The 25,475-nt window shown below is 38.2% G+C and overlaps 1 protein-coding gene across 6 annotated transcripts in view; it reads right to left on the bottom strand.

The window, feature by feature from the left end:
• Window positions 1–22,692, bottom strand: part of ATXN1 (ataxin 1) — a 259,174-nt gene extending 236,482 nt beyond the window's left edge. For 3 of the 6 annotated variants that reach the window (XM_063130389.1, XM_063130393.1, XM_063130388.1), the window contains exons 1-2: window positions 21,331–21,466; window positions 13,974–14,099 (exon numbers count right to left, since the gene is read on the bottom strand). The gene's annotated coding sequence lies outside the window, so the exon portion shown is untranslated. The other 3 variants (XM_063130390.1, XM_063130392.1, XM_063130391.1) reach the window with 3 other exon arrangements.
• Between the last annotated feature and the right edge of the window lie 2,783 nt (window positions 22,693–25,475).

Below are 25,475 nucleotides of genomic sequence, written 5' to 3'. Positions count from 1 at the left end.
CAAGCCAGGAAAAAAGAAAAGACGCAACACACTACAAAATGACCCTGAAAAAAGCAGAATTCAATTCTGATACACAGTGACAATGCTCTGCAGAGAGAAATCCCAGAAAACATGAATAATTCCTTAGCAATGAGATTCGAAATGCGGAAAACTGAAGTAAGGAAGAAGAAGGTATTTCCATGTCTCCTCCACCCTATCCCATTCTTTGAACAGTTTTATCAAGGAAAACAGAAACATCTTCTATATCAGTGGCACACGGGAAAAATGGAAAGATATTCATGACCAGGTAGTAAATATTTTCAAGCTACCAAGCAGAACTGCGGTTTCATTCTTCTTTCCTATAAACCAAGACAGCCCAGCTCCCAACAGAGATCTTGGCTCTAGTGGAGGTTCACCATTCCCATAATCCTGCCTCCCTTTACTAACACAGGTCCTAAGCCTAGCAGTGTAAACCTACAGCAATTAAACACGCTTCTGGCATTTAACTGCCATCTATGAGCTTACTACACGTTAGGGAAAATAAGCGGCAGAAGGTTTTGGTAGGTGTAACGTAGAGAACACAAAACTATTTGTTAGGATACCTTTGCAAGCAACAGCTATTTTAAAAAGCACTAAGTACTTTCCAGTACGCCTGGCTGTTATAAACGTTGGTGAAGTGTCACTTGGTTTGCATTTCTCTCATTCCTTTTCTTCTAAATAACATTCCACACAAGTTGAACTCCTGACAAGGGAGTATATTGTCTGGTAATGTTTAATACAAAAAAGAAATGAAAAAGGAAGATTGTTCTATGTCTATTTCTGTTATTAAAACGTATTCTTGACTTTTAACAAAATATACACAGTGCTATCTGGCAGGAAATGTAATACAATCCAACTATTTTAATTCACTTATCCTGCATTCTTCTGAAACACGTTGAAGATTTATAGCTTATGCAACTAGAGAATTGAAGACACACAAAATAAAGATGCTTGTTCTATTGTAGTACCTCTGGGTGAACACACAGCTCTGAGAGACCACAGAACACCCTATTCTCTTTTGTGCAAATCAAAATACTCAAAACCTATTGTTTACAGCCATTACATTTTTGAAAACCACTTCAGGTTAAGAACGTTTCACAAGATTTTGAACCAGACAGGCCTCAGATCCCTTATCTTATAGCACTTTTATAACCACTGGCCTAACATTTATGACAGCCTTCCCCTACTAGTGCCCTCCAGATGTGCTTGACACCAATTTCCAGTATCTCCTAGGCTGCCACTCTACAACACATCTGGAGAGTGCCAGGTTGAGGAAGGTTGATTTATGAGCTCCTGTCAAGAGCTCATAAATCAACAACTAAACACACAACTAAGCAAGTCAGTCCAAAGCTGCTCATATACCACTGTTGCTGAGAAAACAGCACAACAGAGATCAGAGATGTGTCTCCAGAAATAATATATGTGTTGGTAGAGTTATAGGTCCACTGATTTGCTCCATTAAAAGCGAGTACATACTAATGTAGAAGAAAATACCATTGCTACTAGCATATGTTAGCCATGCATATGTTAGTCATATAGATTCTTCAGTGAGCATGGTTGTATGCGGGATAGTGGACCCTCAGAAGACAAAAGGCAGTTTATAGGGTAGATATCTTAATTGAATTTCAGTTTTAATTTGCTAATAGAAAGCCAGGCTCCTAGGAAGAGTTGGTCTTTTATAAACACAGAAAATATAACCATTTCCATTTGAGTTGTACAGAAATGTATAAAACAGAAACAGTAAAGGCTACAATTAAGCTAATCAGCACAGTATACAAAATGCTTTACAATGCTACTTAGCCTCATAACAATCCTAAGAAACTTTTATTATTCTAATTTTGTGGAACTGGGCAACACTTTGACACTGATTGGCCCAGAACCACATGGTAAGGTGGCCATACACAGCACTGCTGAAGCTTTGATACATCAGGAAGCAGAGTAGTGTGTTGCAAAGTACGTAGTACCTCTAAAAATTATGGAGAATTTATCACCAATACTGCTATTGACCTCTACAGGTACCAGTCTATTTATACAGGTCTCATGACCGAACTGCATATCAACACACAGCTGATACAAATCTTAGTAGATTTGTATTAATCTGAATATGTCTCAAGTCCACATTCTTGCAACACTTTGTAAAGTTGTCTCAGTGGTTGAATAATATTTTCTGAACAGTCTGGGTTCTGACCATCATTGTGTCTTCTCACACACCTCCAAGTGTGCCATGTGCGCACCCACATCACTTGCATAATTCCCATACTGGAGTGCAGGTTGGCATGTCATCTGAACCTGGGGTGCACCGCAAGTGGCTTCGTACCACTCCTACACCCTATGACTTGCAGTAGGGGTTGTAGGATGGGTACAATGCCTCCCCCACCCCGCTGGTCACCAGTTTCAGACAACATGCCAACCCATGCTGCACCGCACGTAATTATGCAAACAGGCACAGGGGAAGAAGCCATTATGGTCTCTTTTACCCCCGCGATCATCAAGCACTTCCTTAGGGTGTAATCCTATACATATTTAGATAGAAAGAAGTCCTACAAGTCCCAGCATTCCCTAGCCAGCCACACTGAGAGTTGTAGGATTTTTTGCTGTCTAAAAATGCATACAATTGTGCCCTTAACTTCTGTTTTCTGTTTACAGAAAAACCTTCTCAATCAGTTGTTATACTGTCACTTGTATGATAAAGCAATTGACCCTGCTTGCACATCACAATGAGCAGCAAACTCGTGCAAGCTGCCTGTTCACTCCTGCTGCAACATGCTATTGTTTAGCTATATAAATGCCAAGTATGATTAAAATTCTTAAGTTGGAAAAGAAAAGTAGCAAATATACTAAAGCAAGCTCTACCTGCCCCAATGACGCTGTCAATAGTAGGGATGGAAGAATCCACAGCTTGAGCTCACATAAATTCTTCAAAAATAATTTCAAAGTGTTTTGTTTTTTACTCACTCCTATTATAATTTTCAACTTTTGGGGTGTTCATTCAAATGGGAAAAGTGCACACATTTCTGTGCATATTTTTCAAAAGTGTGAACTTTCCTTCCATTGACTAAAGCATGAAAATGCTTCTTTTTTAAAAAAAATGCACTCTTTTAAACATAATTTTGCAATTTCTGATCTGTTTCCCCCAAAAGCTCTCCTGTTTATGTTTGCATTCGGGATTGTGAACAGCACATATCTGTATGCTCTGTGAACAGAAACAAAATTTTCATATATATATAGTCACTATCCTCTTAAGAAGTGTGGTTGTGGAGGGTTCACTCCCCAGCTGGAGATTTCAAGTGTGTTCCCAGTGTAAAAGGTTGCACATAAACTAGGGGGGAAATCATCTGTGTGCCTGCTGTTTTCAGGGCAGTTGCCAAAAACAAGAGACAGAGCTGTTTTCCCTTGCACAGACTTTTCTTTTTCTTAAAAGACTATATGCATTAAATATATATACATGTTTGTATTGTCTTTAGTCCCAACAAAATACTGCTGTTCCCTCTGATCCAGAGGACACTGTCTCCAGCCTTTGCCCAGGTACTTTTTCATCAAGAGTTGGCAGCCTTAAAACAAACAAAAAAATCACTCACATTTTGAAAGGAAGTTTGTTAGAGAGTAGCACTCCACAAGCAAACAAGCAAAACTTCTGGCCCAGCAGCACTCTATACCTAGCATGAAGTAGAAATCACCTCCAGATGCCTCTCCAATCTTTCAGTATGCCAGAAGCATGCCTGGTCAAGAGACAAGACAAGCCAGTTGTACAAAGTACCATGGACCTTTTCAATCTGCAAGAGACAGTCAGGCTCTAATAAAAGATTTACTAAAAATGTATGTGTTCTATTACTTTTGTTTTCTTGAATAAAAAGAGAACAAACATATCAGAACTACAGAAACAAATGTGTCCAAATGAGTATTAGTACTTCTTCCATAACATGCCAACTTTATGTCTTTATAGGATAATATTTAACTAATGAATAAATATATGTATAGCGAACAAAACTTGTGACTCACTGCTCCTACCACAATTTTCAGAAGAGAAAACACACACACCAGGGAACAACAAGTCAACAAGTTAAAAGTTTTTATATTTACTGCACACAATAGAGCCCATGATAATGCTTAGTAAACATCTGATCTGTCAAATGATACAATGTAATACAAGCCAATTCTCAGAATATATGTCTTCTTTTGTGCTTGTGTTAATTGAATAATGAAACCATTGCTGAGGTCGTTTAAAAAAAAGTGTAAAAAAAACCCCATCAAATAAAAGTAGCCAATCTCTGCAAACATATTCTTTATCACTAGAACACATTGCAAAAACAGGCCTGCATTTAAAACAAATTGACTAGGCAAAACAGTCATAAAAATGCTGACCTCATGCTCTCTGGAAGTCTTGCATGCAATGAGGGACCTACAAACCATTATTCATCCCTCAAGCTGAAATGAACCTGACTGCCATAACAAGGAAGAATGAGAAAATAGCAATGACCGAAGTATCAAGGAACATCAGATAAAACACATGCTAACAGATCAAGCCATCCTTTATAATACAAAAATGTTGTAAAATCTGCCAAGTTACCAATTATTTGGGATGGGCAGGGAAGATCAGAATTTGAATATAGATGTAAAGATACAGTTGTGATGCAATTTGTGTCTCTTAATATACAAGTAGTGTGACAGCTTTTATATTTTACTTATTGTCTCAGAAGCTTAATTAATTTTTAAAATCCTGTTTGGCGCCCATTTACACTTTATGCAATATATTTAAAACACATATAGAACAAGGACAAAAAAATTAAAAACTCAGCTTTGATTTAAGAGAACAATTATTCATTTAAAGCTACAATTCACCGTCATTAAGTGTTCATTTGCTTGATGTAGTCTGAGTATTCTTACAAGACTAAACAGCATAAAAAACATAAACTATATCCCCAGATCCACACTGACACTTCTGAAGATCAGATTAAATGCAGTCTCCTCAACAATCCCATCACTATTAAGTAACTCATCAGAAAATAAAAAGGGAATTATCAAATGGGAATTGTCAAGTAATTATTTCTTTGAAGCAAATGACATACTACTGCTAAAAGGAGGGGCCTTCTCTTAGTCAAATGTTAGAACCAGACCATTCTCATCTGTAAATAAAATACTACATAGGATTAGAACTGTAACATTTTAATCAGTAGTGGTATGTTGGTAATAAACCAGAGGTACAGTTGTGTCAAATAATCCAGTATACTTTAGGATATTGTTATAACACAAATATTTTTCCAAGGATCACCTGCCCAAAGTAGAAACTGCTACATCCAAAAGCTTAGGTTTTCCACCTTCCCAAAGGAGACATTCATAGGATCTCCATAGCAAATATTTATCAGCATTGCGAGAAGGTCATTCATACGATCAAGGCACAAGGCACTCATATGTGCCTACCAGCTATATGTGAATCTATCCAATTTATTGAACTTACATCTTCAAGTATGCTGATAGGATCTGAGCTAGCATAGACTGACCAAAAAAGAGATCTTGGGGTTGTGGTGGACAGCGGGGTGGATTTGATTTAAATCAATTTGATTTAAATCACAATTTAAATCACTACTCAGAAAGACTCGATTTAATCATGTGACTTCCCTCCCCCACCCCCCCAAAAAGTACACTCTTCCTCACTATATTTTACACAACTCAGAGTTACCAAAGACTCATTCTTGCTGGCATAATCTTAATATTCACAACCAGATGAAGGTTTCATTTTTAGAATAGCAACTTTTCAGATTAGTTTTACAGTTATATCAAAAAAAAATACTGATTTGGTTATACTATTAGAAACACATCATAGATAAATAATTTTGACGTTATTGCGAGGTGAACTATTTCCAGTTTAATAGGTTAATCATTCATATTTGGACAACTTTTCTGCTGTACTTTATCGGAAGGAGAAAAATAATCTTACAGAAACCTCTAGAAGAGCATGACATTGTGAATGGATTAATGGAATTCATTTACCAAAAAATTTAAACAACCTCATGCTACATAATTAAAAACTAATCCTTATTTCATGATGAATAACCTTTGGACTACAATGTGTCTTAAATAGAAAACTATCTTTAGATAGATTTTTCCTCAAAAAGCATTTTATTAAAAAAAATCCGATTTAAATAAAAAAAATTCGATTTAAATAAAAAAATCCAATTTAAATTTTAAAAATCTGGTTTTTTATTTTTTTAAAAAAATCATTGATTTTTATACACCCTAGTGGACGGCTTGATGAAAATGTTAACCCCATGTACAGCTGCTATGAAAAAGGCAAATTCCATTGAAAATAAAACTGCCATGACCATACTTCCCTTATGGTGTGACCACACTTAGAATACTGTGTACACTTATGGCCACCACATCTAGAAGAGGATATTTTGGAGTTGGGAAAAGTACAGAAAAGAGCAACTAAAATTATCAAAGAGCTGGTACAATTTTCCTCTGAAGAAAGGTTACAACATCTGTGATTGCTTAGCTTAGAAAAAAGGCAAGTAAGGAAATTATACATGGTGTGGGCAAAGTAGATAGTTCTCGTTCTCTCTCTCTCTCTCTCTCTCTCTCTCACACACACACACACACACACACACACACACACAACTAAAACAAGGGGTCATTTCATGAAGCTGATTAGTGGGAGATTCAAGACAGATAAAAGGAAATACTTCTTCACATAGCACATAGAAAAACTATGGAATTCACTTCTATAAGATGCAGTGATGGCCACCAATTTGGAAGGCTTTAAAGAAAGTTGAATAAATTTATGGAGGAGGAGGCTGTCAACAGGTACTAGTCCTGATAGGTATATGCTACCTCTAGTATCAGAGCCAGTATGCCTATGTACACCAGTTGTTGCAGAACATGGATGGAAGTATGCTGTTGCATTCATGTCCTGCTTGTGGGTTTCCTGTGGGCAGCTGTTTGGCCATTGTGTAAACAGAAGGCTGGACTACATGGGCACTTGGTCTGATCCAGCATGGCTCTTCTCAGGTTCTTCTGAGGTAACATATATTCCTGGAAAGAAAGGAAAGGAACCTCTCGTGCAAGCACCGAGTCATTACTGACTCTTGGAGGGACGCCAGCTTTCGCTGACGTTTTCTTGGCAGGCCTTATAGCGGGGTGGTTTGCCGTTGCCTTCCCCAGCCGTTATTGCCTTTCCCCCCAGCTAACTGGGTACTCATTTTACCGACCTCGGGAGGATGGAAGGCTGAGTCGACCCTTGTCGGCTGCCTGAAACCAGCTTCCACTGGGATCGAACTCAGGCTGTGGGGAGAGTTTCAGCTGCAGAAACTGCTGTTTTACCGCTCTGGGCCACACGAGGCTCTGTATTCCTGGAGGAAATGGAAATATTGTTCTCGGCTTATGCCACTCTTTTCCTTAGGGATTCAGCTGTACGTCAAAGCAAGCCTAGAACCTATAGTTAAGAATCCACCACATGATTACTGAATGTCCACAAGTGAGTAACTGGAATTCCAAGAAAATAGGAAGATTTCAATGTGGGAGACAGGAAGATGGAATTAATTGCTGGAGGGCTGTAATACCTTAACAAGCTGAGTACACGCAGATAAGTCACTGTGGTCAGCAATATGCGGCAGCTGTGAAAAATAATGAATTCCAGGGACTGTAAATAAAACAGCTAGAATCGTAATGCTCTTATACAAATCTTACTTTGAATACTACGTATAATTCTGGTCACTTCATCTCAAAAAGAATATTGCAGTTTGAAAAGGTATCAAATAAAGCACTAGAAATACTAGAAATTGCTTTCATCTAAGTGGCAGGAAATTTAGGACAGACAGAAGAAAATACTTCTTCTCACAATATATTTCAAATAGATATTTTTAAATATGGAGGACAGTATATAAATCTATCAAATAAAGAAAGTTGCTGCCTCAAGCTTAGAGCAGTATAGATTGCTAGCAATTCACCAGCACTAAACACACTGAGCTAGTAGGAATGACTGCTAGTGCAACAGGAAACTAGCACTTGCTAGCACAACTCAGGAAAATAGTCAAAACAACCACTTCCAGAATAGGAAAAGTCAGCACAGCTGTAGCAGGGAGCTCTGTTGACTTTTTTTCTTTTTTAATATACATCAATAAATTTGTTTATAACCATAGCAATGAATACACATGAAATCCATATGTATGAAAATGTAACTTACTATCAATTCTATATAGACCTCAACAAAAGTAGACCAGATATCCAAATAAGTATCCATTTGAAGATAACTACCTATACAAATGTTGAAAGCATTATAAGGTTTTCAATCCTTTGCATTATAGGAGGTTAGAGTTCATCCTTTCAATGTTATATCTGTCTTTTAGCTGTCAAGAGGCCACGGAGAATCCATTTTCACTGACCATTCGTTAATTTCCATGAAGCAGGTAAGTAATTTAAAAGAGTGTGTACATCAGTGGATATTAAAAACTGTTCCAGTACAAAATTTGACTGTATAATAACCTCCTCCCAAAAAGAAGAAACTACTGGACATTGCCAAAACATATGTTTAAAAGAAGCATTAGCTACATGGCATCACCAGCAATTAGACAAATTAGACAATCGCTTATTAAAGAGAAACAAAACCTTTTTTCTGAGTAAGGTGTAGTCTAAGATCCATAGATGCAACAAGAATAAGAGGCCAAAGTGGCAATCCACTGCTTAGGCAGAATAGGACAATTCAATTCCCTATTCCATTCCTGCTTAAAAACTTATTGTATTTTTATTCACCTATGACAAGTATTAATGGACATGAATTGTGAGTCGCTTTGTCTGATCAGCCTCAGTAAGTGCTTCCAATAATGAACTGATAGTTGTAACTATTTTCAGTTGCACTAATTTCCCAATGTGCTAGCAGTTGTTCTCACTAGTGCAGCAACAGAGTGGATACTGCCCTTAGATTGTTTTAAAAGGGGATTAGAGAATTCATGGAAGGTAAGGCTATCAATGGCTACTAGTCATGCTGACTATATGGAAGTTCCATGTTCAGTGCCAATATGCGTTCAAGGATAAATTGGCTTTCACCTCTAAAATTAAGATTCCAAAACATTTGGAGAATTATCATACAATTATTTTCCCTAAAGAATCTCCTTCCTAGATTAACTATAGTACGATACCCACGTGGGAAGGCACTACTGAAAAATATCTATTTAGGAGGGCAGGAGCCCATGGGGCCCATGACACCTCTACAACAAGCAGGATATAGCACTATGAAAGCAGTATATGGTATGTGTCAATGGGCCCCAACAGTTGTCAGTGCACTTCAATACTGCTATAAAGCACTAGTATGGCTCCTGCCTTTTATATACCGCTTTCATACTGGTTTCATAGTGGAATATCCTGTTTGGTGTAGATGAGCCCTATGTTTACATTTTGCCCATCCAACAAAAATTAAGCCCTTTAAATTTTATTGTGTGAGATGTACACATATGCTTAACTCTCTCAATAAAGGCACTAGTAGTTAAAGGCATTTAACTTTGGATGAAACAGGATTATTTCTGCAACCATTTGCCTGAAATGTATGGTTTATGAGATATCTAAGAAATAAAAACATGACATGATAGTTGCAACTATGTTCCAAAATATTTTGTGTAAGTGTCAACCAAAAGGGAAATATTATCATTCATTTCCAGGAGAATTAGAGTCCAGTGCACAATCACTTCAAAGCCATCATTTACTCTGTTTGTATACATCTGTAGTACACACATGGTTGTCTCACGAACAAAAACCAAAGGAACTGACAAATGGGTTTTGGATATTCTACTACCCCAAGCCACAATCAAATGTATCTTAAGGTACTAAAAATGTGCCCAAAACAAAACTATACCTCATTGGTAAAAATCAATAATTTCCTGTAATATTTTTGTCCCAGACTTTATTTGGTTTTCAGAAAGAAAAATCAGTATGGGTATTTAAATCTGCTTCCTTGGATCAGTTTTTGTTAAAAAAAAATACCCTGACACTGGGACAAAAGAAGCACACTCAAAAGCTGGAATCAGTCAGGTTTTCTGGATTATTTTTTGTTCTATGCACTTTTTGTTAACAAAAAGTAAAGTGTAAACAGTAACTCACTGAAATTTGGAAACAGTTTTCTACCATGTAGGTGACAATATCCTAGAACTATTGTGTTATGTTGTAGGTATACTTCTGTGAAAATTCCACAATGAAAAGTACAACCAGATAAAATTCTATCCCATGTCATTGGAAGAAGTAGGCTAGAGGGGAAAAGAGCACTGTGTTCACACAATTAAGAGACTATTGATGACATTTCATCTGAAGGGCTAAAAAGACTGAATGTTCTTTTTTCTCTTAAATTTCAATCTAGATCAATATATATTTGAAAATCTCAACTCTCATATCTAAGTGGGTTAATTTCACTCTCCAATGTTATGTTATGTCACCCTCAGACTGTGGAATGGCTTGCCAGAGGAGATTAATCAGTTTAATACTCTCTCTGAGTTTAAGACAGCCATAAAGACCAGTCTCTTCCAGCAGGCCTACCCAGATGAATTTTAAACCTAAGAATTTTAAGATGTTGTGACTGTTATTTTAATATCGTATCAGTTTTATATGCTCTTTTACCCAGCCTTATGTATTGTATTGTTTTATTTAATGTTGTTCCCTGCCTCAATCCAGAGGGTGGGTAATAATTATAATAATAATAATAATGGTGAAGCAGGGAGAGAGGTAAACAAACTTGGGACACTTAAAATAAAGGGGAAATCTAAAATATTATTTTAAAGCCAGTAATTATTAGGAATCAGTTCCAAGTAGATTAAATTTACTTTTATACTTCAATACTAAACGTATTTTTTGAAAATTGAAGTTTTCTATAATTATAATCTAATTACACTGAAATCAAATTGGAATTCATTCTCCTCGTACTTTCAGTTGAATAAAATTTTCTCAACTTGTTTTTCACACTTCCCCTTCAGGTCATTAAATATGCAAAATTAATGGCATAAGAAAGACAATTACTGCTCTCAAACAGACAGCAGGGGGCACTAATATCTTCTGTACAGTTGCAAAAATCTCCCTCTTAAAATATATTTATAGATTATTACACAACTATCAATACATCACTTATAGCAATTCCATAAAAATAAGTTCAATAATACATTGTGATACACACATAGATAATGAAATTCCACCACAGGAGGCTACAAAATGGAGAATTGACAGATTCTATCTGGGTCAGTCATACTTGCACAGGTAATCAGCACTGCCAAACCCACCCATGCTGACCATCTTTTTCCAACATTATATGTATACAATTCCAATAAAACAAGAGGCACTACATATAACCCTAACTGGACACATTTGGTAGTTTTGTTTTTTAACCATGCACCATGCTTTTCACTTTCTTATATCAGGACAACAATGACCCTGTTCAGACAACACATTTAACTATGGTTAAGCATTTTGAGCTAAGCATTGGCCCCGTTCAGATGCTAAACCATGCTGCTTAACCACAAAATGGTTAACGGAATGCGTTGACCTTAATGCATTCCATTAACCATTTTGTGGTTAAGCAGTGTGGTTTAGCATGTTGCCTGAACCAGGCCAATGACTTAGCATGTCATATGAACCATAACTCAGCATGTTGTGTGAACCATTCCTAACCATGGTCGCTACATAACCACAGTCTAAACACGCTCACTAACCATTTGCTGCAAAAGGGTTAGAGGCCTAACCATGGCTTAATGTGTTGTCTGAACAGGCCCAATGACTCCAAGCCAAGTGCTTTGCAAACACTTCAAGAGTTATAGACTACCCTTTTCAGGTCGCTCTGCAATAATTAAAAGGAACATGTATGATTGTATAGATACAATCATATATAGACATAATCACAATTCCATCCATCTCCTTAGAAATGCTATCCTTCCTACTGATTAGTTGGCCCTGCAAACTATCCCTGCAAAATATTTTCTTAATGTTTATAATATTGGTTTAAGATGCAGGAAATGGGAATACTAAATGCGACATTAGTACTTTTCCAACAACAAGCAGTAGGCTCTCTCAACTCATTTATTTATTTTATTATTTATTTATTGCATTTTTATACTGCCCAATAGCCGAAGCTCCCTGTGCAGTTCACTTAGGTTTGATTATGAAAAATAATTTTGTCTTTAAATATGAGCATTTTCTAGGGCAGTCATCCCAATAAACAAAAACATCACTATGATAATTCCACAAATTTGATGTGTTCCAAGCAGCAGCAACTTGTGTATTGGTGCACACTGTTGGAATAAACAACAGCCATTAGTCAAAACCCACTATATGGAGGGAAATAACTGGCTGAAAAGCTACTAAATGGTAGGGAGTTGGGGACTGGTTTTAACTTTGCCTGTTTTAGTTGTAACAAGAAGGTGCCTGTTAATATTAAACATGTTTAAAGCTTGCAGTTGTCCTCTGTCTAAAATGTGGTCAGACAGAATTTACTGTGCAACTTTCACTGTAAAATCCTAGTTTGCCCATCAACCGGCTGGGGACATTAGAGTTCACGCTGATTGTATGGAAGTGTATAGAGGTCTGTACCATTGTGAACCAGAACCAATGACATCATTTTCTATAGACTACTATAGGACTCTAAGCAGGTGTAGCATAGCAGTGTCTCCAGTGTACAAACCATGGCCTTCACACTCAGCACAGTGTTCATGGCTAATTACTGCAAGGTGCATCATGCACAGATCATTACAGGCTCTAAACATTAGTGATATTACAACGGAACTTATCCCACCCGATCGATCAATCATTATGTAATTTTACTTCCAAAAACCATGAAGGGTATAAATGCGCTAGCATTAAAGTGTTTTGTTTGACAATAACCTTTCAGAAAAAGTAAAATTACTAGATGACATCATTTAAACATGACTTCTCCATTCCAACTAGACAATGTGAACTATAAGTTGCATGTTTTTACATGCAACGAGTTCTTGAAATTATTCTCCTTTAAAGTGCAACACCGAAGCTCACAATAAAACGTAAATTATGTACTGCATAATTCATTAAGTCATTCTGTATACAGTATGTGAACAAGCTCTTCCAAGGACATCTTTATCAGATTTTCATAAGCAGAATACTACAGTAATATAATTTTCTGCAAATGCTTCATACTTCAGCACTTTGAGCTGCTATTCAAGAAACTATTCGAACTTATGATTTTTTTTAATGTTAGTTAAACCATGTTAAAGGTGGGGGTGGGAAGAGAAGAAAGTCTGCTAACAGTTACTGATTTAGTGAGATCATAAACTGAAAGAGGAAGTTGGAATAGTTCTTTGCTGTGGTATCAATACAACTGTAGTGGTTGTTGTTTTTAAATAGCCAATAAAAATACAGATAGAATTTTGGTTTTTCATGTTTCATAGTACACAAGTCAATTACTGCAACTCCATCACCTCCGTTCATACGTTAGTATTTGTGACTCAGCAGGTGTCTGATCTAGTTCTACAGTTGCCACCATTATAGGGCGGGCTTTTTTTAGCTCAATCTCCAGAAAGTGAACAAACAATTTATGACCTATGTAAATTTGTATGTTTATGCAAATTAGAAGAAATAATTTCCCCTGCTCTCAGAACAAGTGACCAGCAAACTATTAACAGCAATAAAAAATCTTAAAGTTTGGAATTTGCTTGGAAAGAATCAGGAGCTTAAAAAATGTCAAAGATCTGAGGCTGCAGTCTCTGTCTGTGTGTGTCTATCCCGTGTGTGTGTGTGTGTGTGTGTGAGAGAGAGAGAGAGAGAGAGAGAGAGAGAGAGAGAGAGAGAGAGAGTTTTCCAGGACAGAGTATTAAAATTATTTTGTATACAAAAGTATCTTATTCCCTTGCCAATAGGGGGTACATAAAAACTTATAAATTGTAACCAAGTCCACCTCAAAATAAACTGTTCTGAAAGATACAATACATAAACAGAAAAGAAGGAAGTTTTAAAATTCTCACCTTAATTACACAGCACCTTTCAACAGTGAAAATAAAAATTGTGGTGGTGGTCCCTCTTAGAGAGGTCAAGAAGAAACTCAGTGCTTAGATTGCCTGTTTAGGTTGTTGTAACTGTTGATCCAAAAACTGAAGAGAAAGGAAAACAAACGAACAAAAAAATGTTAATTTGCCACTCGCTTACGAAGTGCTAGAACACTCCTAGGAAAAATTTGAAGGCTGTTTTGAAGAGCGCAGAATAACTTTAACTGACAAAGTGGACTGTGGTCCACAAACGTTTATGCCACTGTAAGTCTACTAGGCTGCGATGTATATACACTTACACTGGAATAAGTCCCACTGAACTCAATGGGCCTTACTTCTGAGTCGACACGCATAGGAATATACTGTTAGTCTTTGAGGTGCCAAGAAGTTCTTTGCTATATTTACTGCAACAAACTAACACAGCTAACCATTTTGAAATTGAACTGACATTATTATTATGTTATGACATGGTATATGATATATTATTTTCTAATATAAATGTATCTGGTCAAATTTTACTTTCAAAAAGTAAACCAAAAGTATTTCTGAAAATCTCTCTCTCTCTCTCTCTCTCTCTCTCTCTCTCTCTCTCTCTCTCTCACACACACACACACACACACACACACACATATATGAAACTAGATTCATTAAAACAGTATTCAAAACCAATCTCAGATAACAAAGGGATAGTTGAAGAAAATCGTTTAAAAGCCAGACTGCACCATATTCTTCATGATTCAAAAGCTCTAATCTGAGCCAAACTAAAAATGGATAAACAAAACTCTATATTAATTTCTAATTTCCTCGCCTTTAAAAATCCAGGCTTTTAGAAGCAAGACAGACTCCTTCTTGGGCATATTTTATTCTCTTGATCTTAATGAAATTAAAATATAGCTCTCTCTCACCCTTCAAAGGCCATAAAGTTGTAAAGATATAATGCAATATAAACCAAAGTGACCTGCAGGTAGGAATACAACACAGTTTCAGAGATGTATCCATATTCTCCCAAATAACTTTTTCCCTCCCCCACCCCCGCTAAATAACAGCTAGTATTACCAGATATTCGACAGTACATACTGCACAGCAATTCCAGTCAGTACACATGTATATATTTAGGCCTAATCTACACCAAGCAGGATATTGCACTACGAAAGTGGCATATAAAAGGCAGGAGCCACACCAAGCAGGATATAGCAGTATTAAAGCGGTATATGGCATGTGTCAATGGGCCCCAACAGTTGTCAGTGCACTTCAATGCTGCTATAAAGCAGTTGTGTGTCTCCTGCCTTTTATATGCTGCTTTCATACCACTTTCATAGTGCAATATCCTGCTTGGTGTAGATTAGGCCTTAGGTAGAGAAGAGGCACAACAGATGCAACAGTAGAGACAATTCACCTACACATTCTCTTAAAGGCATTTTGGCCAGCACAGACTTAGCTACATTGGCAAACATTACTGTAAGTGACCCTAACTACAGGGACAGCACAATTACATCTATGCCTATAGGGCTAAGATGGCAGATCTCTTATCTTACAAAAGAAGTAATGCAGAGGAGCCTTCCCATTACAATACAATTCTATGCACATAAGTATTATTATTAATATTTTAAAAATCATAAATCCATCTTATCTTCAAATATAATTAGAACCTCCCATAATGGAGCAATTAATAATAAAATACCATATCAAATAAAAACGCATTTGCTTCTCATTGGGGATGTACTATTTGCCAAGCTTTCAGCTACAACAGTATTTTTTTAAAACTCTAGCTTAAAAAACAACACAAGAAAATGTGTTTCACAAGAGTAGCCCAAGGACCAGCTAACAAGCATCATCATCTCTCTCCCCATATCTACAACTTACCATGTTAATTCTGACACATTACACCAAATATTTGCAATACAAACTCAGAAAGGTAAATATGGTTATATTGTCTCTCTTTGGGGGCGGGGGAAGCACACTATTTTAGAACACACACACACACACAAAATATTTCTCCCCATCATATAGGCTTGAAAGAAACTAAACTTTTCACCGTTGAAATAGTCTGTTTTTCTATATACATACAATCCATAACAAAGATCTCCTGTGCATGTAAACTTGTCTAATAAAGCTTCACTGGTGAATTGTGCCCATAATTATTGGTATTCTCAATAAAATCATACTGGAAAAGACCCAATGGATCATTAAACTATCAGCCCCTAAAAAAAAAAGTGGAATTTATCACCTTATATCAATTTAGATATTCACATTATAAAAATCAGGGAGCTTTACTTTAAACTTCAATGGACAATTGGTCTGCTTAATTCTGTTTTTAAAAAAACTTATACAGATTTCAACAACAAACTTGTTCTTATCTTAAACAAATCAAAACAAGAAGTCTGAAAGAAAATTTTCCATGTCGTGTTCCAAACATATCAATTTGATTTTAACACGGTGTGCTTACAAGTAATTGCATCTGAAGGAATAAATATAATACTGAAAAATAAGTGTTTTAGCATTTAGGTAAAGGTGGCCTCAAAGTTACATCTTAAGTAACTAGAAAAGGTTTGGAGTTTGAATATTTTTGCAGTAAATGCCACAGGACTTTCCATCTACTATGCAATTGTCATAATTTGCTGATGGGATTTATTTATGATGGAGGCCTTGTTACATCTCCATACATTTATTTAGGATGTGGCCTTGTTACATCTCCAAAAAAAGGCCCAACTCTCAACACAATCCTATAAATGTCTACTCAGAAGTAAGTACCATTTCAATGGGTTTACTCCCAGGTAACTGGGTACAGGCTTGGAGTGTAAAGGCACAATCTTATGCATGTTTAGACAGAAAAAAAAGTCCTACAACTCCCAGATTCCTTCTAGCCAGCCGTTCCGGTTGGGGCATGCTGGGAATTGTAGGCCTTATTTCCGTCTAAACATGGTGTAGGATTGCACCCTAAATCTAGTATTTGAAATAAATGCATAAATTATACCTAAACGATTAATCAGTTCCTAGGGTCAGCTAGGAGCGCAAGGATTTTCTCAATGAATATCTCACAGAAACTCTCTCTTACCGAGTTATGCCTGAAACCAGTAAACATTTCAGACAACATTCACTATTATGGCAGCAAAGAAAAGGAGAAGAAACAAAAAGACTTCCCCCACCCCAGACACCAGTAAGTACTGCCTCTGGCTGTCAAGAAAGCAAAGAGTTAGATCATGTGTTTTATTGCACAAGATAGCTTATTCTACTGTAAAATGCTAAAATAAAGAACAATTGATATGATTTAAGAAGTCATAAGCAAGAAGGCTTTTTATAAAATATCCTTTAAAATAAAAGTCCCTTTGCTAAGTTTTTACATAATGACTTCCTGGGGGGAAAGATGTAATTGGTTTTTCAAACATCTCAATCACACATCTAAAGCATTCCTGGAAGCACATAAAACCACACATTATAAACAAATAAACTTACAACAATATGTACCAAAACTATGACGAAATTCACAGACTCACATTCTATACAATTAATTTTTTGTAGCCATTTCGCTTTCCCCACCATGTCCGTATCTGCCTTCTGTTTTCAGACCAGTGGCCTGGACAGATTGCACCACATTCTCTTCAACTTTTGTTTTGGGTCAGACTAACCATAGCCTTCCATAATAGCACTGCCCAGGCTGGTTCACTGCATGAAAGAGCATAGCCTTCTCAGTTTATGAGAAATTGCTCCGAAAACCCATCAGGAGAAGAGAAGCTGAAGCTTGGCAGATGGAGAGAAGTCTGCCAGTTCAGTTACACTGCACGAGAGACTATGAACATATTTGCAATGCATGATTTAAATAAAATAAAAAAACTATCACCCATGCTATAAACATTTCAAATCTCAACACTATTAATAGTTGGGTTGTTTTGATTCTACTTCTGAACAAATTGTTCAATAACGTAGTAACCCGACTTTTGATTCTGGTAAAATATGTCTGTTAAATATATGCTGGAAATAGCAATGTGAGCCATTTAAAATTTCAAAGTGCTTTTATTTTACATTAAAAATGCATTAACTGAACAGTAAGAGGCCTTTGCTGTTCCCTCACTTTGATTAAAAGTAGTGAAACTAAATGAAAAATAAAACTATTGACTAATTACCTGAACCATTAATGAGAACATAATTTTTAAGTTCCATTGGTTTTATTTTCTCTAAAGCTTTTTCTAAGGTGACAAATATCCAAAATAAAACAAAAACTCATTAACGCCACAATGCATTTCACTTTAAACTTGATAATTAAGTCCTGTCATTTTGAATTGCACTAGCTGAAACAGTTAAGGTTAAATATGTGCATAATTTTTACAAATTTGAAAACTAAAATCAGTCTCTTTAAAAAGTGTTTGAAGGCAATACTTGCCTTCAAATGGTTAAATACTCAACCAAAAGCACCAGATTGTAATAGAACCTTTTTCATACAAACTCTGAAGAAGCTTTATAAAGCTACAAACTTTTACTGGCTCAGTAATAACACACACCCATGTTATTTGTATGCAAGTTTTATAATCGAGACCTAATCTATTTGTGGGGGAAATCTACTGAAATGATATGTTTCAAGATTAACTTCCTTAAATTTTCATTGGTCAGGAACAAAATATAAGAAGCATATTTTATCAAAATCACAAGTTATTTACAAGCCCGCACACTGTCAAAATGGTGTGTATTTTAGAAACAGGGAGCAAGCAGCCATTCATCAAACAGCATGGCAAGAATACTCATTCCAGGAAGAAGGAAGCTTAGGCCTTTACAAGATTTTTTGAGGACTGGAACCCTTAAATTCCTACAGTAGCTGGATGCTTTGAACATCTTTGGTACAGATGAGTAATGAGTAACACACACAAAACACACATGCTATAACGTATTAATACAAAGGATCCCAAAGGAGCAATATATGACCCACAGGCACCTCCTGAGGCACTTTTGTTATGGGCAGACCACTTGGTTCTCTCCATGTTTTTGGAACTTACAGCTCCCATAATACCTGACCACCGGAGATGGTGGCTGGGATATATGGCAGTTTTAGTCTAAAGCATCTGAAAGGCATCAGGTTCCCTATACTTTGTCCAATCTAGTTAAAATCCTAATAATATCATGTTACACTGCGGGAAGGGATCCAAGATAAGGAAGAAAAACTTGAAAACAAAATTAATTAACATTTAATTCAATACTAAAAATTAAGAAGTCAAATGCAAAATGCTTTTTTAATGTTTTCAGATTTCATGCTATGAAAGAGCTGTTGTCACGTTTTGAGTTGTATTAAAGTGCTGTTGTCATTCAGTGTATACTTGAGTGGCCCCACTGAATAGAAAATGTAAGCAGCAAGGAAGGCCTTCCCACGCCTCCATAGATGCTACGAAGGGCTTCTTCAAAGTAAAATGCCAATTATGAAAAAAAGACAGCAACTGCAGAGGAAGTGTGGCTGGAGGATTATTTTTTTTAAGCTTCTTAAAAGACAACATTGAAATGCTATCTGTTCTTAACAAACTCTTTAGCTAATGTATCTACAGCTGCAAAGGGAACCAACTTACTCACAAAGCTTTCCCATCTCTACTAGGAATTTTTACCAGTCTCTGAAAAGGACTAAAAATAAATAAATGTGGCGCAACAAGCTTAACCGAATTTTTATCTTTGGCACAGTGACCATTGCTAAAGCACTATAAACAAAAATCTCAAATAATTAGTAATCAAGTTGCAGAACAATCTTAAGAAATGCAACTTCTAATAGAGTAGAAAGTCTACTACTGATATGTTATGTGCTGTTATGGCCTAATACCTTCCATTGCAAATTACATGCAAATTATGTAAATCAAATTCAAACAAGCTGCTGCACACAATAAACAATACACACAGCTTAACAAGTTGCCCATCCCTGCAGTATGGGCACCATTTGAGGCATCCCAGTCACAAGAAAAACGCACCTGAATGGACGATGAATACTGTCTGTTACCATGGCAGCCCGATCTAATTACATGACTGATCAGGGCTAGAGTGAGTGCACTGAAAACCTACACCACTGACATGTCTCTACATGATTACTTTCTCTCTCTCGCTCCCTCTCTCTCTCACACACACACAGCTGTGGAAAACCTATCAGTATTTTGTCTTACATTACAGAGGTGATGAGATTAAAGCCACCTATTCAACAAAACGATGACCTGTAAAATATGGTTTTAAAAATGAAGAGATAAAAACTCTAGCAATATAGTCTCTTTCTCCCTCTTTCAATTATCTCTTCCTCATTCATAAGCTCTAATCCTGGGAGCAATAAAACTAGGCTGTCCCCACCAGCCAGCCAAACAATCTCACATTCACAGATGAAATCTGAATTTGCTGTTAAGAGTTTCATCAGAAACTGAAATGAACTGCCTAAAATGTCAACAAAGTCATTGGCTACATTCAAACATATGTAACTATTAACTGCATAAAATATAACAGGAATTACTAAATATTTAATCACCTGCATCATGACATGTTTCTTATCCATATTTATGGAAGAAAAAACTCAAGGCATGCATCTGCATAAGTGTGTGTGTATGAACATATAAACAAAAAATTGTACAAAGCAATATTATGCATAATGTGCCACCTTGTGGGTTTCCTCCTTCCTCTAATTGTAACAGGGGTCCAGGATCACCGAGAAGAAATTTTATTTTGGAGGAGTCCCTATTGCATACCATACGGTAAACAAAATAAAAATAGCTTGTTCTTGTTATCCACATAGTGTGGCATTATATAACAAGCTTTCAATTTGCTCTCTTTTCTATCGTTGCTTTCTGATCACTGTGTCTGCTCTTTTTACAAAATTCCAAGCACCTCTAATGCTGCCTTTTTAACATTATGTTGCATTATTATTATTATTATATTTCATATAAGCCAATATACCTTTTAAAAAATCTTAATTGCTTCTAACATTCTTAGGAGATGTGCAGTTATATTATGTACACAGTTTATTAAGGCTCTGGCAAATTAAAATAAGGTAACTTTGAAAAATAATTTTGAATGAGAGAGGGGAGGCAAGGGAACACTGAAAACATATAACAAATTAAAAACAGTGTCAGTTTCAGAATTCTCTCTTTCCCCACATCCCATTGAAAAAAAGAAAAGATGGGGTATCCTATAATATCTGGAAACATGCCCATCAGTTCCTCAAAGCCAAAAGAATCTTGGCGGTCCTTTGGAGAAACTGGACTGTGCATTATCTGCTTGTTGAGAAAGATTGGAGGAAGGTAAAAAAGAAGAAGAAAAGCAGAAGCTAGCTTGAAGCATGGTGTCAAGGTGAAGGGGGGGCGCAAGCCTCCCAACTCCAATGGACCCCTACCTCCTGTCCTGGTGCCCAGCAGTGGCCTTCACTCACTCACTGACTCCTTGCTGAAATGTCCGGAGAAGTCTCCAGCCGACCTGGGCCCTGAACGTAGGAGCATAGTGGTGAAGCTGCTGCCGGGCACATCCCAGTCCCAGCGCCGCCTCCTCCGCCGCCACCGCCTCCTCCTCGCTTCATTCACCCCTCCGGCAACCACCCAGCCCCGTACTACACAGTGCAGCGAAGACTGGCCCTCCCTACTATGAAGCCGAGGGAGGGAGGGCGCGCGCTGCTCCGCTCGCCCACAGCAGCCGAGCCGGCCTTCAGGAGCAGCAACGGCGGCGGCGGCAGCAGCAAGAGGGACGCAGCTCAAGCCAGACGGCGGCGGCGCAACGGGCGGAGGGCGTTGCTTCGGGACACACAAAAACCTGGGGCCTGGGCGAACTGCACATACTCGTCGTCGCCCGAGTTTTTCGCCAGTCTCCCTCCCGGGGCGCAGCCACGCAATATGGCAAAGCGCAGAAGGGAAAGCACGAACACTAACGCACGCAGCCTCGCACCGGGGGTACTCCAGCTCGTCTGAGAGGAAGGAAAGCGAGCAAACAAGCCACATACACACGCGCGCGCGCGCAGAAAGGGTGGGGGTGCAGGGAAGACACTTACAACCTCCGGGTCTTCACTTTATGTTTATTTGCTTGCATAAGGGGGACGTTTCTCGCATGCACACATAAAGTGCACAGAATTCCAGCCAGCGCCACCCCCGTGACAACACACACACACACATTTCCTGGCCTGGTTTCCCCTTCTTCCTACACCTCCAGCCTCCTCAGCTCAGGATTGGGGGCCGGGGGGTGGGGGGTGGGAGGAGAGACTGGGAAAAGATGTAATGATTGGGTTCTAGTAAGGGAGACTTCAAACCTTGAGAGATGACAGGACATTGCATTACCCGCTCCTCCATATGTGTTTTTCCAGCTGGAAATCGCTGGAGGTTTTCGGGAAGGGGGGGTGGAGAAAGAAAGAGAAGCAAAAGCAGAGGAGGAGGAGGAGGAGGATATATATATATATATATATATATATATATATATATATATATATATATGCCACTTACTCTTTATAAAGTGTCGGGGGGGAGGGGCGGACAGGAAAGGGCGGAAAAAGACTCACAAGGTCTTGCCAGCTGATCGCAAGGGCTGCTTGGGCTTTTTTAAAAATGATTTTTATTTCTCTTCCCCCTCGCTGTGACACGGATGTCTCCTCACCAACGGTAGTAGAAATGATGTCTGCGGTATAGAAGCTCGCTTCTCTCTTCTCCAGTATGTAAATGTGTAATAGAAGCCAAATATGGAGCAGTTGGCTGCCTCTGCATCAGCTCAAGGATCCTACTTCATGCAAAGGGGAGGGGGAGGGAGGAGAAGGAGGCAACACTTTGTCAGGCGGCCAAGAGAGCCACACAGATTATTGCATACGCACAACAGAGCCTGGCCAGCTTTAACCCTTTCCAGGGTTCCTTCGCAGCTTCCAGGAAGGAATTTGGATTTTTTGGGTTTTATTACAAATACCTTTGAGATTACCTTCTCCCCCACCCCATTACCACAACTTACCCCCAAATTAAACACATACGCACAAATAATTATTACGACACCCGCAAGATTTTGGTAGCATTCACAAGATGTGAGGAAAATATTAAGTTCTTTAAAGGTGCAATCCTGTGTATGTTTAGACAGAAAACAGTCCTACAACTCCCAGTCCTACAACTCCCAGCTGCTGGGGAATGCTGGGAGTTGTAGGATTGTTTACTGTCAACACATACACAGGATTGCACCCTAAGGCTGCAATTGTATACCCACTTACCTAGAAGTAAGCCCCATTGGGACTTACTTCTGAGTAGACATGTATAGGCTTGCACAGTAAAGACCTTTTTAGACTACACAAAAAACAGTTTAAAAATATTTTATAGCCTGACCTTATGCATATTTACACAGAACTTTTATTGAGTTCAATGGGCTTTGCATAAACCAGTGTATACTCATGCTAGGCCTGAGTGGTATACTGAGGTGTTGCTCACTCTCTGAACATTTTAGAAATACAACAACACTTTTTAAGTGTTCACAAAATAGCACAGGCATTGGGAGGGATATAAATAAAAGCACTCCATAAGTGCCAACACTAGGTACCCAAACAAATTCAATAGTAACCCTTGCCTACTGTTATTGACATGCGCTATAGAGGAACAACACAGATTCTCAGCAAAATATTTATGTTTGATCTATGAGAAAATGTGATATTTATGGAATGTGAGATATTCCAGCAGGCTGTGCTGAGGGAGATGATCCTGCTGAAAACCTTAATTTTTTCCTCTTCCCTCTTCATTCCTTTTTTCCTTGTGTGTTCTTTTTAGATTGGAAGTCTGCAGAACAGGGACTGTTTGTTTTAATGTTTGTATGTAAGCTGCTCCAGAGGCCTTTGTGGCTGGGAAGCAGGTTGAAAATACTTTAAATAAATAAATAAATTCCTACAAAACATTTTTCCTTGAAGAAGGGATCCTATACAATAAATGAGTAACAACTGTGCATTTATTGTGTGTGATGGCAGGAGGGGGGAATGTTTTAGGAAAGGCCCTAATGGTAAAGAACCAGCTGCTAAAGTGTTTTTCCCCCTTTCAAATGACAGTGAATTGATCTGCTGAAAAGTTAGTTGTCCACTTAAAGTCTTTCTGTTATTGAATGGAAGAAACTACAACCCTAAAAGCTGAAGACAAGATATGTTCTGGCTGCTTCAACCCGCCAGGAAGCCTTCAATCAGGCCACAAACCTTCTTTAGAAAGAAATCCTAAACTCTCACCATTCCCCAGGAACATGGCTAGGACTTTTTTTTTTATGTCTAAACAATCGTAGGATTGTGTCATTATTGTAGAATTTCCCTAACAGTATTGCACTGGAAACTGAGGCCCTTTCTACACCTAAGGATTATCCCAGGCAAATGGAAGGACCGTCCCTGCCTGCTCCCAGGGTCCCCTGTGTGTCATTTGGATGCACAGGAATGATCCCGGGACGGTCCCGGGGGGGAAAGGCAGGTGTAGAAAAGGCCTGAGCCTTAGCCAAGACAGAACCAGAGATGGGAACCAAGTCCCTGTTATGAGCTGAGGGAATGACTGATTAGCATTTCATTTTCCTAAAATGGGCTTCTATTTTGTACCTCTAATATTGTGTGTGTATGTATAATAGAAATTCCAGTCCTTGTAAAAAATTTTTTTAAAGGATCAGCAACTTGATGTACAGCCTAACACAATAACTATCAGGGAAGGATTTTTGAGAAAGCATGTGGTACAGTCCTCCTAGGATGTATAATATAGCAAAAATTACTTGTAGACCTCAGAATTTGAAGCTTTTTCACATCAACACCCTCTCTCTGTCCCAGCAGCTGTTTGGCTAAAAGCACACATGCCCTTCTGCTTCTTCAGAGCTACTAAGCCAATAGCATCCATGAGATACCTGAAGCCCTCAGACATATCAGCCAGAGAAGCTGCTTCACATTCAAGACTATGACATCCGAGCAGATCAAGCAACAGCATCAAGAAATGCAGGGCAAAACCAGAGATCATAAACCCAGAAGGGGCCTGCCTTCATGGCACCACTTTGGCACCACACTGCTGCTAAACCTCATGCTTTCGCTGCTGTGGGTTGGTGTCAGGTAATCTATTTGCCCCACAGTGGCTGCAAATCGACGGCTGCATCATATAACAGATGCAGCACCAATTCGCAGTCACCATGAAGTAAAGACAACGTTTAGACAACCCCAAGGAAATTGAAAGCATAATGAGGTCAGAAGACAAGGAAGGAAGTGTCTTTAATTCAAGCTTCTCCAACATGGCATTTGTGGAGCCCTGTTGCAGCACCCATCAGGCTCTCCAGCCCCTGCCCCTTTTTCCAGGGTGGCTGGTTGCATTGTGAATCACAGTGTTTTCCAAGATTCATGTGGCCCACCATTTTAATTTCTCCAGAGTGCTTTTTGCCCCAATGTGGGGTCCCACATTGGCCTAGAGGCACTCTGGGGAAATTAAGATTATGGGTGGCTGGAGCTTTGGTAAGTGCTGTGCTTTGAGTTTGTTTATTTATTACATTTTCATACCGCCCAATAGCCGAAGCTCTTTGGGTGGTTCACAA

Source organism: Elgaria multicarinata, chromosome 7 (assembly GCF_023053635.1).
Source record: "Elgaria multicarinata webbii isolate HBS135686 ecotype San Diego chromosome 7, rElgMul1.1.pri, whole genome shotgun sequence".
Classification (NCBI taxonomy): Eukaryota; Metazoa; Chordata; class Lepidosauria; order Squamata; family Anguidae; genus Elgaria; species Elgaria multicarinata.
This window is presented reverse-complemented; position numbering and strand designations above follow the sequence as displayed.